The 14,103-nt window shown below is 48.5% G+C and overlaps 1 protein-coding gene across 1 annotated transcript in view; it reads right to left on the bottom strand.

The window, feature by feature from the left end:
- Positions 1–4,124, bottom strand: part of LOC149435010 (recQ-like DNA helicase BLM) — a 36,762-nt gene extending 32,638 nt beyond the window's left edge. Inside the window, 1 exon segment of the mRNA XM_089663099.1 lies at positions 3,929–4,124. The gene's annotated coding sequence lies outside the window, so the exon portion shown is untranslated.
- Between the last annotated feature and the right edge of the window lie 9,979 nt (positions 4,125–14,103).

Here is a 14,103-nt window from a genome sequence, read left to right as displayed (position 1 = left end):
GTGCACAGTGGTTTTTCAATTGCAATTTTTGGGGAAAGAATACTTTGTGTTTTAATGCAGAAAAAAAAAATTCATAACCCAATTTTTGGTAACATTTAAAAGATGATGTTACGCTGAGTACATAGATACCAAACACGCCAAGCTTTAAAATTGTGCATGCCCTTGCAAGAGCAACAAACTATGTAAAATTTAGTAAATTTTACTTGTTTTTCAGATGTCCTTCTGCCGATTTGCATTTTACAGCTGTGCTAAAACACACTGGTGTGAACTGGCCCTTATGCAGGCCATAGACGGGTCGAAAATAGGAAGATTTTTCGGCCAAAAAAAAAATTAAAAAAATCGGCCAATTTTCGCACTGTTAATGGGTTAATTGGTCGGCCGTTTTTCGGGGTTTTGGCACATTTTTTTTTAATCGGTAAAGTTGGAAAAAAATCGGCAATGATGGGCAAATCGGCCAATCGTTTTACCAATAAAACATCTGCGCATGAGAGAAGAAGAAAGAAGAAGAAGAAAAAGAAAGAAGAAGAAGAAAGAAGCTCTCTGCAGGGACAGAAGTAATTAAATGCCAGCCGTAGAACGAAAATCGGCCGACGTTACCACCAATGGTAAAAAAAAATCGGCCTATTGAACGACCGATTTTTCATTTATTTTTTTCTAAAAATGGCTGGTTTTCGACCCGTCTATGGCCCACATTACACTGGGGGTGGGGTGCTAGGGGAGGAGAAAAAGCCGTGGAGTATTCAAATCCTAAGACCTGTGAAGCGGCTCGCTTCTCCTTGCAGCGATAACAGTTCGGGCTAGACAGCTTCTGATTGGTCAGTATTGTCACATGGACAGATCAGAAGCCGTCTTCGCTGCAAAGAGAGAAGAGAAAGCAGCAGGGATTTCTAATCCCCAGACCCATGATGCAGCTTTCCCTCCTGCGATTCCTGTCCAAATTGCATGCGGTTTGCCCATTGCTCCTGTGTGAACCCAGACTTGTCATAGCCCCCCGTTCACACAGAAGCGGTGCGGGAAACTTCCCTGCAGGCTTTCCATGCTGAGCAGAGAGTGGATGTGTGGGGATGTATACTATGGTGGCAGATGCTCCATATTCTCACTGGTAGGAGAAGAGAGAAAGCTGCAGGGATTTTAAATCCCCGTGGCTTTCTCTCCTCGCAGTGATGACAGTTCGGGCTAGAGGGCTTCTGATTGGTCAGCACCGTCACATGGACAGATCACATGTCGTCTACCCCGTACTGTCATCGCTGCAAGAAGAGGAGAGGAAGTTGCAGATTTCTTTTTCCTCACAGGGATGACAGTGAGCTAGACAGCTTCTGATCTGTCCATGTGACAGTGCTGACCAATCAGAAGCCCTCTAGCCCGAACTGTCATCCCTGCAAGAAAAGGAGAGATATCTGTCCATGTGACGGTGCTGACCGCATACCATTTGGACAGGAATCACAGGAGAGAAAGCCGCTTCATGGGTCTGGAGAATTGAAATACCCGCAGCTTCCTCTCCTCTTCTTGCAGGGATGACAGTTTGGGCTAGAGGGTTTCTGATCTGTCCATGTGACTGTGCTGACCAATCAGAAGCCCTCTAGCCCAAACTGTCATCCCTGCAAGAAGAGGAGAGGAAGCCATGCAGTATAAGACCAGTGTAGGGGCTTCCTCTCCTCTTCTTGAAGGGATGACAGTTTGGGTTAGAGGGTTTCCGATTGGTCAGCACTGTCACATGGACAGATAACATGCAGTCTAGCCCCTACTGTCATCGCTTCAAGGAGAGGAAGCTGCTTGACGGGTCTGGGGATTAGAAATCCTCGTGGATTTCTCTCCTTTGCTTGCAGGGGTGACAGTTAAGGCTAGAGGGCTTCTGATTGGTCAGCACCGTCACATGAACAGATCAGAAGCCATATAGCCCATACTGTCATCCCTGCAAGGAGAGGAGAGGAAGCCAATTCACAGGTCTGGGGATTAGAAATCCCAGCGAATTTCTCTCCTTTCCTTCCAGGGATGACAGTATGGGCTATATGGCTTCTGTTCTGTCCATGTGACGGTGCTGACCAATCAGAAGCCCTGTAACCCGAACTGTCATCCCTGCCAGAAGAGGAGAGGAAGCCGCAGAGTATTCAAATCCAAAGACCTGTGAATCGGCTTTCTCTCCATGCGGCGATGACAGTATGGGCTAGATGGCTTCTGATTGGTAGGCACTGTCACATGGACAGATCAGAAGCCCTCTATCCTGAACTGTCATTGATGCAAGGACAGAAGAGAAAGCTGCGGGAATTTCAATTCTCCAGACCCATGAAGCGGCTTTCTCTCCTGTGATTCCCATCTAAATCGCATGCAGTTTCCCCATTGCTCCCGTGTGAACCCAGACGTGTCATAGCCCGAGATCACACGGGAGCGGTGCGGGAAAACCTCCATGCATGGATCCCAGGCTGAGTGGAGAGTGGGCGTGCGGGGATGTATACTATGGAGGAGGATGGTCCATATCCTCAGCATGGGAAGTTTCCCAAACCGCTTCTGTGTGACCTCAGGCTATAACAAGTTTGAATTTACATGGGAGCGGGAAACTTCCCTGCATGGATCCCAGGCTGAGTGGAGAGTGGGCGTGCCGGGATGTATACTATGGAGGTGGATTGTCCATATTCTCAGCATGGGGTTAGTGCAGGGAAGTTTCCCGCACCGCTTCTGTGTGACCTCAGGCTATGACAAGTTTAAATTCACACGGGAGCGGTGCGGGAAACTTCCCTGCATGGATCCCAGGCTGAGCGGAGAGTGGACGTGTGGGGATGTATACTATGGAGGAGGATGGTCCATATTCTCAGCATGGGGTTAGTGCAGGGAAGTTTCCCGCACCGCTTCTGTGTGACCTCAGGCTATGACAAGTTTAAATTCACACGGGAGCGGTGCGGGAAACTTCCCTGCATGGATCCCAGGCTGAGTGGAGAGTGGGTGTGCCGGGATGTATTCTATGGAGGCAGATGGTCCATATGCTCAGCATGGGAAGTTTCCCGCACGGCTCCGATGTGTTCTCGGGCTATGACACGTCCATACGTCTGGGTTCACACGGGAGCGGTGCGGGAAACTTCCCTGCATGGATCCCAGGCTGAGCGGAGAGTGGGCGTGTGGGGATGTATACTATGGAGGCGGATGGTCCATATTCTCAGCATGGGGTTGGTGCAGGGAAGTTTCCCGCACGGCTCCGGTGTGATCTGGGGCTATGACACGTCTGGGTTCACACGGGAGCGGTGCGGGAAACTGCATGCAATTTGGACGGGAGTCGCATTCCTGTTCAATCGCATGCTAATCTTTGCGGTGCAATCTGTATTGGCACCAATCGCGCCGGTTTCTGGAGCGTTGTCATGAGTACTCGCAGAAATACTCGGTATCGCTGCATTCCCTAATTGTTTGCTTTTCAAGACTTTTCGGTGTTTTTTTGTTTATATCGCAAACATAAATAAATAGAACCCCCCCAGAGGAGATCAATGACACCCAAGGAAAGCACTAATTATGTGGAGGAAAAATACGATAGAAATGTCCATGGGGTACAGCGTTGCACGACCGCGCAATTACCAGTTAAAGTGGCGCAGTGCTGGATAGCAAGGAACGGCCTGCTCAGGAAGGGAGGAAACCTTGGGGGGGGGGGGGATATTACAAAAAAAAAAAATAGTGTGGAGCAGGGGGCACCCCAACATATTTAGGGTTCAGGTGGGATTGGAGGGTGAGGGGGGGGGTGCAGCCCCTCCAGTGATCTCTGAACCTTTACATATGAAGTTATCACAAGGACACAGCTGCCAGCAGCGGCTTCTCACACAGGCCAGCAATGTGTCTACACACAGGCCCCCCCCCCCCCCCGGTGGGGGAGGGGAGTCAGGAAGGTGGGTGGGCTCCGTACACACAGATATTGGGGGGGGGGTGTAGAGGAGATCTGGGTGACAATCACCTTCAGTCCTGTATCGGCGCCCGGACTCCTCCACTCACATACCGCTCCATCCGCCGTCACCTCACAAGGATCCCGCGCCCAAACCACTCCACAGCGGTGACATCACCACGGCGCGACACGTACAGCCGGCCCCATGGCAACGCGACGCGGATACCGCGCTGAAAATGACGTCACTGACGATTTCATGTAATTAGATGATCAGAGCACGTGACTGTCGGCAACCTTCTCTACTTCCCTCCCATCTTTTCTTCACTGCCACGCCCCTTTCACACATAAACCACTTTTTCGTGCTCACCCAGCGCTCCTCCCTTCCCTTCCGACTCCTCCCCGCCCCTCCCAATATTCCCTTCCCACTCCTCCCCGCCCCTCCCAATCTTCCCTTCCCGCCCCTCCCAATCTTCCCTTCCCACTCCTCCCCACCCCTCCCAATCTTCCCTTCCCTTCCCGCCCCTCCCAATCTTCCCTTCCCACTCCTCCCCGCCCCTCCCAATCTTCCCTTCCCACTCCTCCCCGCCCCTCCCAATCTTCCCTTCCCACGCCTCCCTGCCCCTCCCAATCTTCCCTGCCCTTCCCACTCCTCCCAATCTTCCCTTCCCACTCCTCCCAATCTTCCCTTCCCACTCCTCCCAGCCCCTCCCAATCTTCCCTTCCGACTCCTCCCCGCCCCTCTAAATCTTCCCTGCCCTTCCCACTCCTCCCCGCCCCTCCCAATCTTCCCTTCCCACTCCTCCCCGCCCCTCCCAATCTTCCCTTCCCACTCCTCCCCGCCCCTCCCAATCTTCCCTTCCCACGCCTCCCTGCCCCTCCCAATCTTCCCTGCCCTTCCCACTCCTCCCAATCTTCCCTTCCCACTCCTCCCAATCTTCCCTTCCCACTCCTCCCAGCCCCTCCCAATCTTCCCTTCCGACTCCTCCCCGCCCCTCTAAATCTTCCCTGCCCTTCCCACTCCTCCCCAGCCCTCCCAATCTTCCCTTCCCACTCCTCCCCGCCCCTCCCAATCTTCCCTTCCCACTCCTCCCCACCCCTCTAAATCTTCCCTGCCCTTTCCACTCCTCCCCAGCCCTCCCAATCTTCCCTTCCCACTCCTCCCCGCCCCTCCCAATCTTCCCTTCCCACTCCTCCCCGCCCCTCCCAATCTTCCCTTCCCACTCCTCCCAATCTACCCTTCCCACTCCGCCCCTCCCAATCTTCCCTTCCCTTCCCACTCCTCCCAATCTTCCCTTCCCACTCCTCCCAATCTTCCCTTCCCACTCCTCCCCGCCCCTTCCAATCTTCCCTTCCCACTCCTCCCAATCTTCCCTTCCCACTCCTCCCAGCCCCTCCCAATCTTCCCTTCCCACTCCTCCCCGCCCCTCCCAATCTTCCCTTCCCACTCCTCCCAGCCCCTCCCAATCTTCCCTTCCCACTCCTCCCCGCCCCTCCCAATCTTCCCTGCCCTTCCCACTCCTCCCCGCCCCTCCCAATCTTCCCTGCCCTTCCCACTCCTCCCCACCCCTTCCAATCTTCCCTGCCCTTCCCACTCCTCCCCGACCCTCTCAATCTGCCCTGCCCTCTCCACTCCTCCCTTCACTTCCTACTTCTCCCTGCCCCTCCTACTCCTCCCCGCCCTTCCCACTCCTCCCTTCATTTCCCACTCTTCCCCGCCCTTCCCACTCCTCCCTTCCCACTCTCCTCCGCCCGCTCCACTCTTCCCCTCACTTCCCACTCCTCCCTTCACTTCCCACTCTTCCCTGCTCTCTCCACTCTTCCCCGCTCTCTCCACTCTTCCCCACCCTTCCCACTCTTCCCTGTTCTCTCCACTCTTCTCCACCCTTCCCACTCCTCCCTTCATTTCCCACTCTTCCCCACCCTTCCCTGCTCTCTCCACTCTTCCCCGCCCTTCCTACTCCTCCCTTCATTTCCCACTCTTCCCCACCCTTCCCACTCCTCCCTGCCCCTCCCAATCTTCCCTTCCCACTCCTCCCCGCCCTTCTGACTCCTCCCCGCCCCTCCCAATCTTCCCTGCCCTCTCCACTCCTCCCTTTACTTCCCACTCTTCCCCGCCCTTCCCACTCCTCCCTTCCCACTCTCCTCCGCCCGCTCCACTCTTCCCCTCACTTCCCACTCCTCCCTTCACTTCCCACTCTTCCCTGCTCTCTCCACTCTTCTCCACCCTTCCCACTCCTCCCTACATTTCCCATCATTGCCCTGAATGATCTGTTCAGCTTTGTTGGTGTACTTACCGATCACACATCCCAGGTCCGTACAGAACCTGAATTCTCTCCCTGATCACCGATTTCTTGTCAGCTTGTAATGGCATCGTTTTGATTTTGGATTCATAGTTATATAAACCCAGAGAGGGGTGGCGGTGGACGCGGTATACTTGGACAGAGGGGTGGCGGTGGACGCGGTATACTTGGACAGAGGGGTGGCTGTGGCTGTGGTATACTTGGAAAAAGGGGTGGCGGTGGGCATGGTATACTTGGACAGAGGGGTGGTGGTGGACGCGGTATACTTGGACAGAGGGGTGGCGGTGGACGCGGTATACTTGGACAGAGGGGTGGCTGTGGCTGTGGTATACTTGGACAGAGGGGTGGCGGTGGACGTGGTATACTTGGGCAGAGGGGTGGTGGTGGACGCGGTATACTTGGACAGAGGGGTGGCGGTGGACGCGGTATACTTGGACAGAGGGGTGGCGGTGGACGCGGTATACTTGGACAGAGGGGTGGCTGTGGCTGTGGTATACTTGGACAGAGGGGTGGTGGTGGACGCGGTATACTTGGACAGAGGGGTGGCGGTGGACGCGGTATACTTGGACAGAGGGGTGGCGGTGGACGTGGTATACTTGGATTTTGCAAAAGCGTCTGACACAGCTCCCCACACACGGCTGATGTGTAAGGTAAAGTCTACAGGCTGGAAAAATCCGAATGTAAATGGATAGGAATCTGGCTAAAAGATGGTATTCAGAGAGTAGTGGTTATTGATTCATACTCAGAATGGTCTAGGGGTGTCAGTGGTGTACCCCAAGGTTCAGTGTTATCAGTGGTGTACCCCAAGGTTCAGTGCTATTAGTGGGGTACCCCAAGGTTCATGGTTATCAGTGGTTTACCCCAAGGTTCAGTGCTATTAGTGGGGTACCCCAAGGTTCTGTGTTATTAGTGGGGTACCCCAAGTCAGTGTTATTATTGGGGTACCCCAGGGTTCAGTGTTGGGACCCTTTTTAATATATTTATATACAATATGGGGCCGGGGATTCCAGGCTTTGTAGATGACACCAAGCTGTGCCGGGGAATAACGTCCTTACAGAATGTCTCCTTACAAGCCGACCTCAATGCTCTGTGTAATTGGGGGACTATGGGGCCAATGAGGTTTAATGTTGATAAATGTAAGGTTCTGCACTTGGGGGCCAAGAATATGCATCATACATACTAGGGGGGTACAACTGGGGATAAGTTGTGGAGAAGGATCTGGGGGTTCTGGTAGATCACAATCTTAATAATGGCAGCAATGCCAAGCTGCGGGTTCTAAAACGAGCAAAATCTTCTCTTGTATTAGGAGAGGTATAGACTCGAGAGAGAGAGATATCACCCCCCCGGGTACAAATCATTAGTAAGACCTCATCTGGAATATGCAGCTCAGTTTTGGGCATCAATTCACAAAAAGAACATTGGGGAACTGGAGAAAGTACAGAGAAGGGCAACCAAACTGATACGAGGCATGGAGGAGCTCAGCTCTGAGGAAAGACTAGAGGAACTGATTTTATTCTCTCTGGAGAAGAGGAGATTAATGGGGGATATGAGCTCCATGTATAATACATAAGGGGGATATGATCTCCATGTATAATACATAAGGGGGGATATGATCTCCATGTATAATACATAAGGGGGATATGATCTCCATGTATAATACATAAGGGGGATATGATCTCCATGTATAATACATAAGGGGGGATATGATCTCCATGTATAATACATAAGGGGGGATATGATCTCCATGTATAATACATAAGGGGGATATGATCTGCATGTATAATACATAAGGAGGGATATGATCTCCATGTATAATACATAAGGGGGATGTGATCTCCGTGTATAATACATAAGGGGGGATATGATCTCCATGTATAATACATAAGGGGGGATATGATCTCCATGTATAATACATAAGGGGGGGATATGATCTCCATGTATAATACATAAGGGGGGGATATGATCTCCATGTATAATACATAAGGGGGGATATGATCTCCATGTATAATACATAAGGGGGGATGTGATCTCCATGTATAATACATAAGGGGGATATGATCTCCATGTATAATACATAAGGGGGGAACATGATCTCCATGTATAATACATAAGGGGGGATATGATCTCCATGTATAATACATAAGGGGGGATATGATCTCCATGTATAATACATAAGGGGGGGATATGATCTCCATGTATAATACATAAGGGGGGGATATGATCTCCATGTATAATACATAAGGGGGGGATATGATCTCCATGTATAATACATAAGGGGGATATGATCTCCATGTATAATACATAAGGGGGGGATATGATCTCCATGTATAATACATAAGGGGGGATGTGATCTCCATGTATAATGCATAAGGGGGATGTGATCTCCATGTATAATACATAAGGGGGATGTGATCTCCGTGTATAATACATAAGGGGGGATATGATCTCCATGTATAATACATAAGGGGGATATGATCACCATGTATAATACATAAGGGGGGATATGATCTCCATGTATAATACATAAGGGGGGATATGATCTCCATGTATAATACATAAGGGTGGTATGATCTCCATGTATAATACATAAGGGGGATATGATCTCCATGTATAATACATAAGGGGGGATGTGATCTCCATGTATAATACATAAGGGGGATATGATCTCCATGTATAATACATAAGGGGGGAACATGATCTCCATGTATAATACATAAGGGGGGATATGATCTCCATGTATATTACATAAGGGGGGATATGATCTCCATGTATAATACATAAGGGGGGGATATGATCTCCATGTATAATACATAAGGGGGGATATGATCTCCATGTATAACACATAAGGGGGGGGGGATATGATCTCCATGTATAATACATAAGGGGGGGATTTGATCTCCATGTATAATACATAAGGGGGGGATATGATCTCCGTGTGTAATACATAAGGGGGGATATGATCTCCATGTATAATACATAAGGGGGGATATGATCTCCATGTATAATACATAAGGGGGATATGATCTCCATGTATAATACATAAGGGGGGATATGATCTCCATGTATAATACATAAGGGGGGATATGATCTCCATGTATAATACATAAGGGGGATACGATCTCCATGTATAATACATAAGGGGGGATATGATCTCCATGTATAATACATAAGGGGGGATACGATCTCCATGTATAATACATAAGGGGGATATGATCTCCATGTATAATACATAAGGGGGGGATATGATCTCCATGTATAATACATAAGGGGGATATGATCTCCATGTATAATACATAAGGGGGGGATATGATCTCCATGTATAATACATAAGGGGGGATGTGATCTCCATGTATAATACATAAGGGGGATGTGATCTCCGTGTATAATACATAAGGGGGGATATGATCACCATGTATAATACATAAGGGGGGATATGATCTCCATGTATAATACATAAGGGGGATATGATCTGCATGTATAATACATAAGGGGGGATATGATCTCCATGTATAATACATAAGGAGGGATATGATCTCCATGTATAATACATAAGGGGGATGTGATCTCCGTGTATAATACATAAGGGGGGATATGATCTCCATGTATAATACATAAGGGGGATATGATCTCCATGTATAATACATAAGGGGGGATGTGATCTCCATGTATAATACATAAGGGGGATATGATCTCCATGTATAATACATAAGGGGGGAACATGATCTCCATGTATAATACATAAGGGGGGATATGATCTCCATGTATAATACATAAGGGGGGATATGATCTCCATGTATAATACATAAGGGGGGGGATATGATCTCCATGTATAATACATAAGGGGGGGATATGATCTCCATGTATAATACATAAGGGGGATATGATCTCCATGTATAATACATAAGGGGGGGATATGATCTCCATGTATAATACATAAGGGGGGATGTGATCTCCATGTATAATGCATAAGGGGGATGTGATCTCCGTGTATAATACATAAGGGGGGATATTATCTCCATGTATAATACATAAGGGGGGATATGATCTCCATGTATAATACATAAGGGGGGATATGATCTCCATGTATAATACATAAGGGGGGATATTATCTCCATGTATAATACATAAGGGGGGTATGATCTCCATGTATAATACATAAGGGGGGTATGATCTCCATGTATAATACATAAGGGGGGATGTGATCTCCATGTATAATACATAAGGGGGATATGATCTCCATGTATAATACATAAGGGGGGATATGATCTCCATGTATAATACATAAGGGGGGGAACATGATCTCCATGTATAATACATAAGGGGGGATATGATCTCCATGTATAACACATAAGGGGGGGGGATATGATCTCCATGTAAAATACATAAGGGGGGGATATGATCTCCATGTATAATACACAAGGGGGGATATGATCTCCATGTATAATACATAAGGGGGGATATGATCTCCATGTATAATACATAAGAGGGATATGATGTCCATGTATAATACATAAGGGGGGGATATGATCACCATGTATAATACATAAGGGGGGATATGATCTCCATGTATAATACATAAGGGGGGATATGATCTCCATGTATAATACATAAGGGGGGGATATGAGCTCCATGTATAATACATAAGGGGGATATGATGTCCATGTATAATACATAAGGGGGGGATATGATCACCATGTATAATACATAAGGGGGGATATGATCTCCATGTATAATACATGGGGGGGATATGATGTCCATGTATAATACATAAGGGGGGGATATGATCACCATGTATAATACATAAGGGGGGGATATGATCTCCATGTATAATACATAAGGGGGGATATGATCTCCATGTATAATACATAAGGGGGGGATATGATCTCTATGTAGAATACATAAGGGGGGGATATGATCTCCATGTATAATACATAGGTTGGTTCATATAGTGAACTCGGTGTAGTTATTCCCCCTGAGTTCATCACAGAGGACAAGGGGGCGCTCTTTACGTCTGGAGGAAAAGAAATGTAATCTCCAAACATGGAAAGGTTTCTTCACAGTAAGAGCTGTGAGAATGTGGAATAGACTCCCTCCAGAGTTGGTTGTGGCCAGCTCAGTGGATTGCTGTAGGAAAGTCCTGGATTGTTTCTTGGATACACAGAATATAACTGGATATAACATTTATAGGGAAAGTTGATCCCGGGAATATCCGATTGCCTCTCGGGGGATCAGGAATCAATTTTTTCCCCTGCAGGAGCACATTGGATCGTGCTTTGCTGTTTTTTTTTGCCTTCCTCTGGATCAACTGTGGGTGGAGGATTATAACTTTTGCGAATCGCGAACCAGCCCTGATGTTCTGCCACTGTGGGGGACCCCAAGAGCTCGGACTGTGACTCCCCAGCAGGGTTACTGGCTGCAGGGCAGAGCCAACAGTGACAGACCCCGTCCTTGCATGGACAGGAGAGCGCAAGCTGATCTCCTCCTCCTCCTTTCCCTCTCCTGTGTCTGCCCCACCCACTCTCCAATCCCTGGCAGCACTGTGCCTCAGAGTAGGGGATGTGTGGGTGGGAAATTGAAGCCCAGCAGCTGGATGCTGAAAGGTGCTGACAGCCAGTGCCTGAGTACATCCCAGGTGAATCAGCTCACCCTCCATCCCCTGTCTGTGAGTGAAGTGTCAACCCCCTCCTCCTTTCTCTGATGTAAGAGGGGTTTTGGTGAGCAGAGACCCACTAACATCAGAGTTCCCCTTTACATCAGAATCCACAACATTCCCCCTTAGAGCCCCCATTAAATCAGGGTTCTTAGAGTTCCCCTTTACATTTCTGCAGACTCTTATATACGGGAAAACTCTGCAGACTCTGATGTAAGGGATAATTCTGCAGACTCTGATTTAAGGGGGGCTCTGGGAACCCTGATTAAAAGGGATTGCTGAGATCTCTGATGTAAATGGGAGCTCTGGTTTACAGAGACCCCCTTATAACAGAGTTCCCCTTTACACCAGAATCTGCAGCATTCCCCCTTACATCAGAGTCTGCATAGTCCCCCCTTATAGTGTAAGGGAACTCTGCAAGTTTAGATGTAAAAGTGAACTCTGTGGATTCAGATGTAAATGGGGAACTCTGTGGATTCAGATGTAAATGGGGAACTCTGTGGATTGTGATGTAAGGGTGGACTTTTGTGATTAAATCCATATGATTCGAAATGTTATTTAATCACAAAATATATGTATAGTGTACTACAGAACAAAAATTGCCATGCACGGCTACAGTGTTGGGGTTTGACTTGAATAAAGGTGGCAACTAGGGATGGGCTGCATGATCGAGTAACGTGGGCCGTTCGTGTGTTTCCTGAACGCCCCCTTGTGACATCATGACAGTATTTAAGAGCTGTCAATGGCGGTGCAGCTGTCAGACGGCGGGAGTCGGCATAGCTTTTTTTTTTTCCGGGTAGCGGTTGTGGCGTGCATCTTGATTGATGTAGGATCTACTTTGGGGGAACATTTTTTTTTATTTTTAAAAAAGGACTTGTCTGTCTCCTGTCTTATACACTTTTTTTTGGTGAATGGGTAGCAGTACCATGTACCGCATACTATATATACTGCACACTATGGGGGGCATGTGATCTTCTGGGTATTTGTCTGCATGCATAGATCCTCTAGGGCAGGGGTGGCTAACCTGTGGCTCTCCAGCTGTTGTGGAACTACATTTCCCATGAGGCATTGAAAGATGGGAAGTTACTGACTTGCAGAGGCATGATGGAACTTGTAGTCCTGCAGCAGCTGGAGAGCCGCAGGTTGGCCACCCCTGCTCTAGGGCATGGGTGTCAAACTGGCGGCCCTCCAGCTGTTGCTAAACTACAAGTCCCATGAGGCATTGCAAGATTACCAGTTAAAAGCATGACTTCCAAAGGCAGAGGCATGATGGGACTTGTAGTTTCGCAACATGTAAAAAGTAGGAATATGTGAGCGCACTAAAAATGCGAAAGCAGCTATGCACAAAGGTAACCAAGAAAAACCTCAACAGAAACAGTAAAATAATGGTGCAGTGCTACAAATAGTGTGGTCATAAAAAAATCTAATAAAAGGGTACCAATAAAAGTTCATAAAATAGATATATGATAAACAGTTCAAAGGTGACTTTAGTGTTCTTAAGGTGCCTGTTTCCCTGGTAAGCCGGTGCCTGTGCAGTAGTTATAGAAGAATTGCGCACTCAGCGGACGCGCAATTTAAATGCGCATATAAATGTAATTCCAGATGACCTCAGGTTTAGCCAAGTGATGGGGTGACTTCCCTCTGAAGGGTAGGTGGTCATCAAAGGATCCTGGGGCTTTAGTGGTGATCCAAAACAGCCAGAGCTCCCCTAGAGGGTTAAGTGGTTACTGTAGGAGATTCCCCCTCTGGATACTGGGATGGATCCTGTCCTTTGGCAGGGCGTCTGAAATCAATACAGATCCTCTGCTCCTGCAGCAGCTGGTGCTCACTTACACTCCAGTAAGGAACTGTTTCTCTGAGTCCCCACATCCAGTGAAGGACTATGAGCTCTTCATTGAACTTGATGTCCTCAAAGAACCGAAGGTAGTGATATAATGATAGCTCTGCTTCACTCACAGCCTGACAGTCGCACTCCAATGACCTCACCCGCACATGGCGACCCAGAGCAGAGAAATAGTTCCTTACTGGAGTGTAAGTGAGCACCAGCTGCTGCAGGAACAGAGGATCTGTATTGATTTCAGTCGCCCTGCCAAAGGACAGGATCCATCCCAGTATCCAGAGGAGGAATCTCCTACCTATCCAGGGAGCAGTACCCACTTAACCCTCTAGGGGAGCTCTGGCGGTTTGGGATCACCACTAAAGCCCCAGGATCCTTTGATGACCACCTACCCTTCAGAGGGAAGTCACCCCATCACCTGGCTAATCCTGAGGTCATCTGGAATTACATTTATATGCGT

The sequence above is a fragment of the Staurois parvus genome, unplaced genomic scaffold (assembly GCF_062004578.1).
Source record: "Staurois parvus isolate SC_StPar_1 unplaced genomic scaffold, SC_StPar_1.0 ptg001625l, whole genome shotgun sequence".
Classification (NCBI taxonomy): Eukaryota; Metazoa; Chordata; class Amphibia; order Anura; family Ranidae; genus Staurois; species Staurois parvus.
Note: the sequence above shows the minus strand (reverse complement) of the source record. Positions and strands in the feature narration are given on the sequence as shown.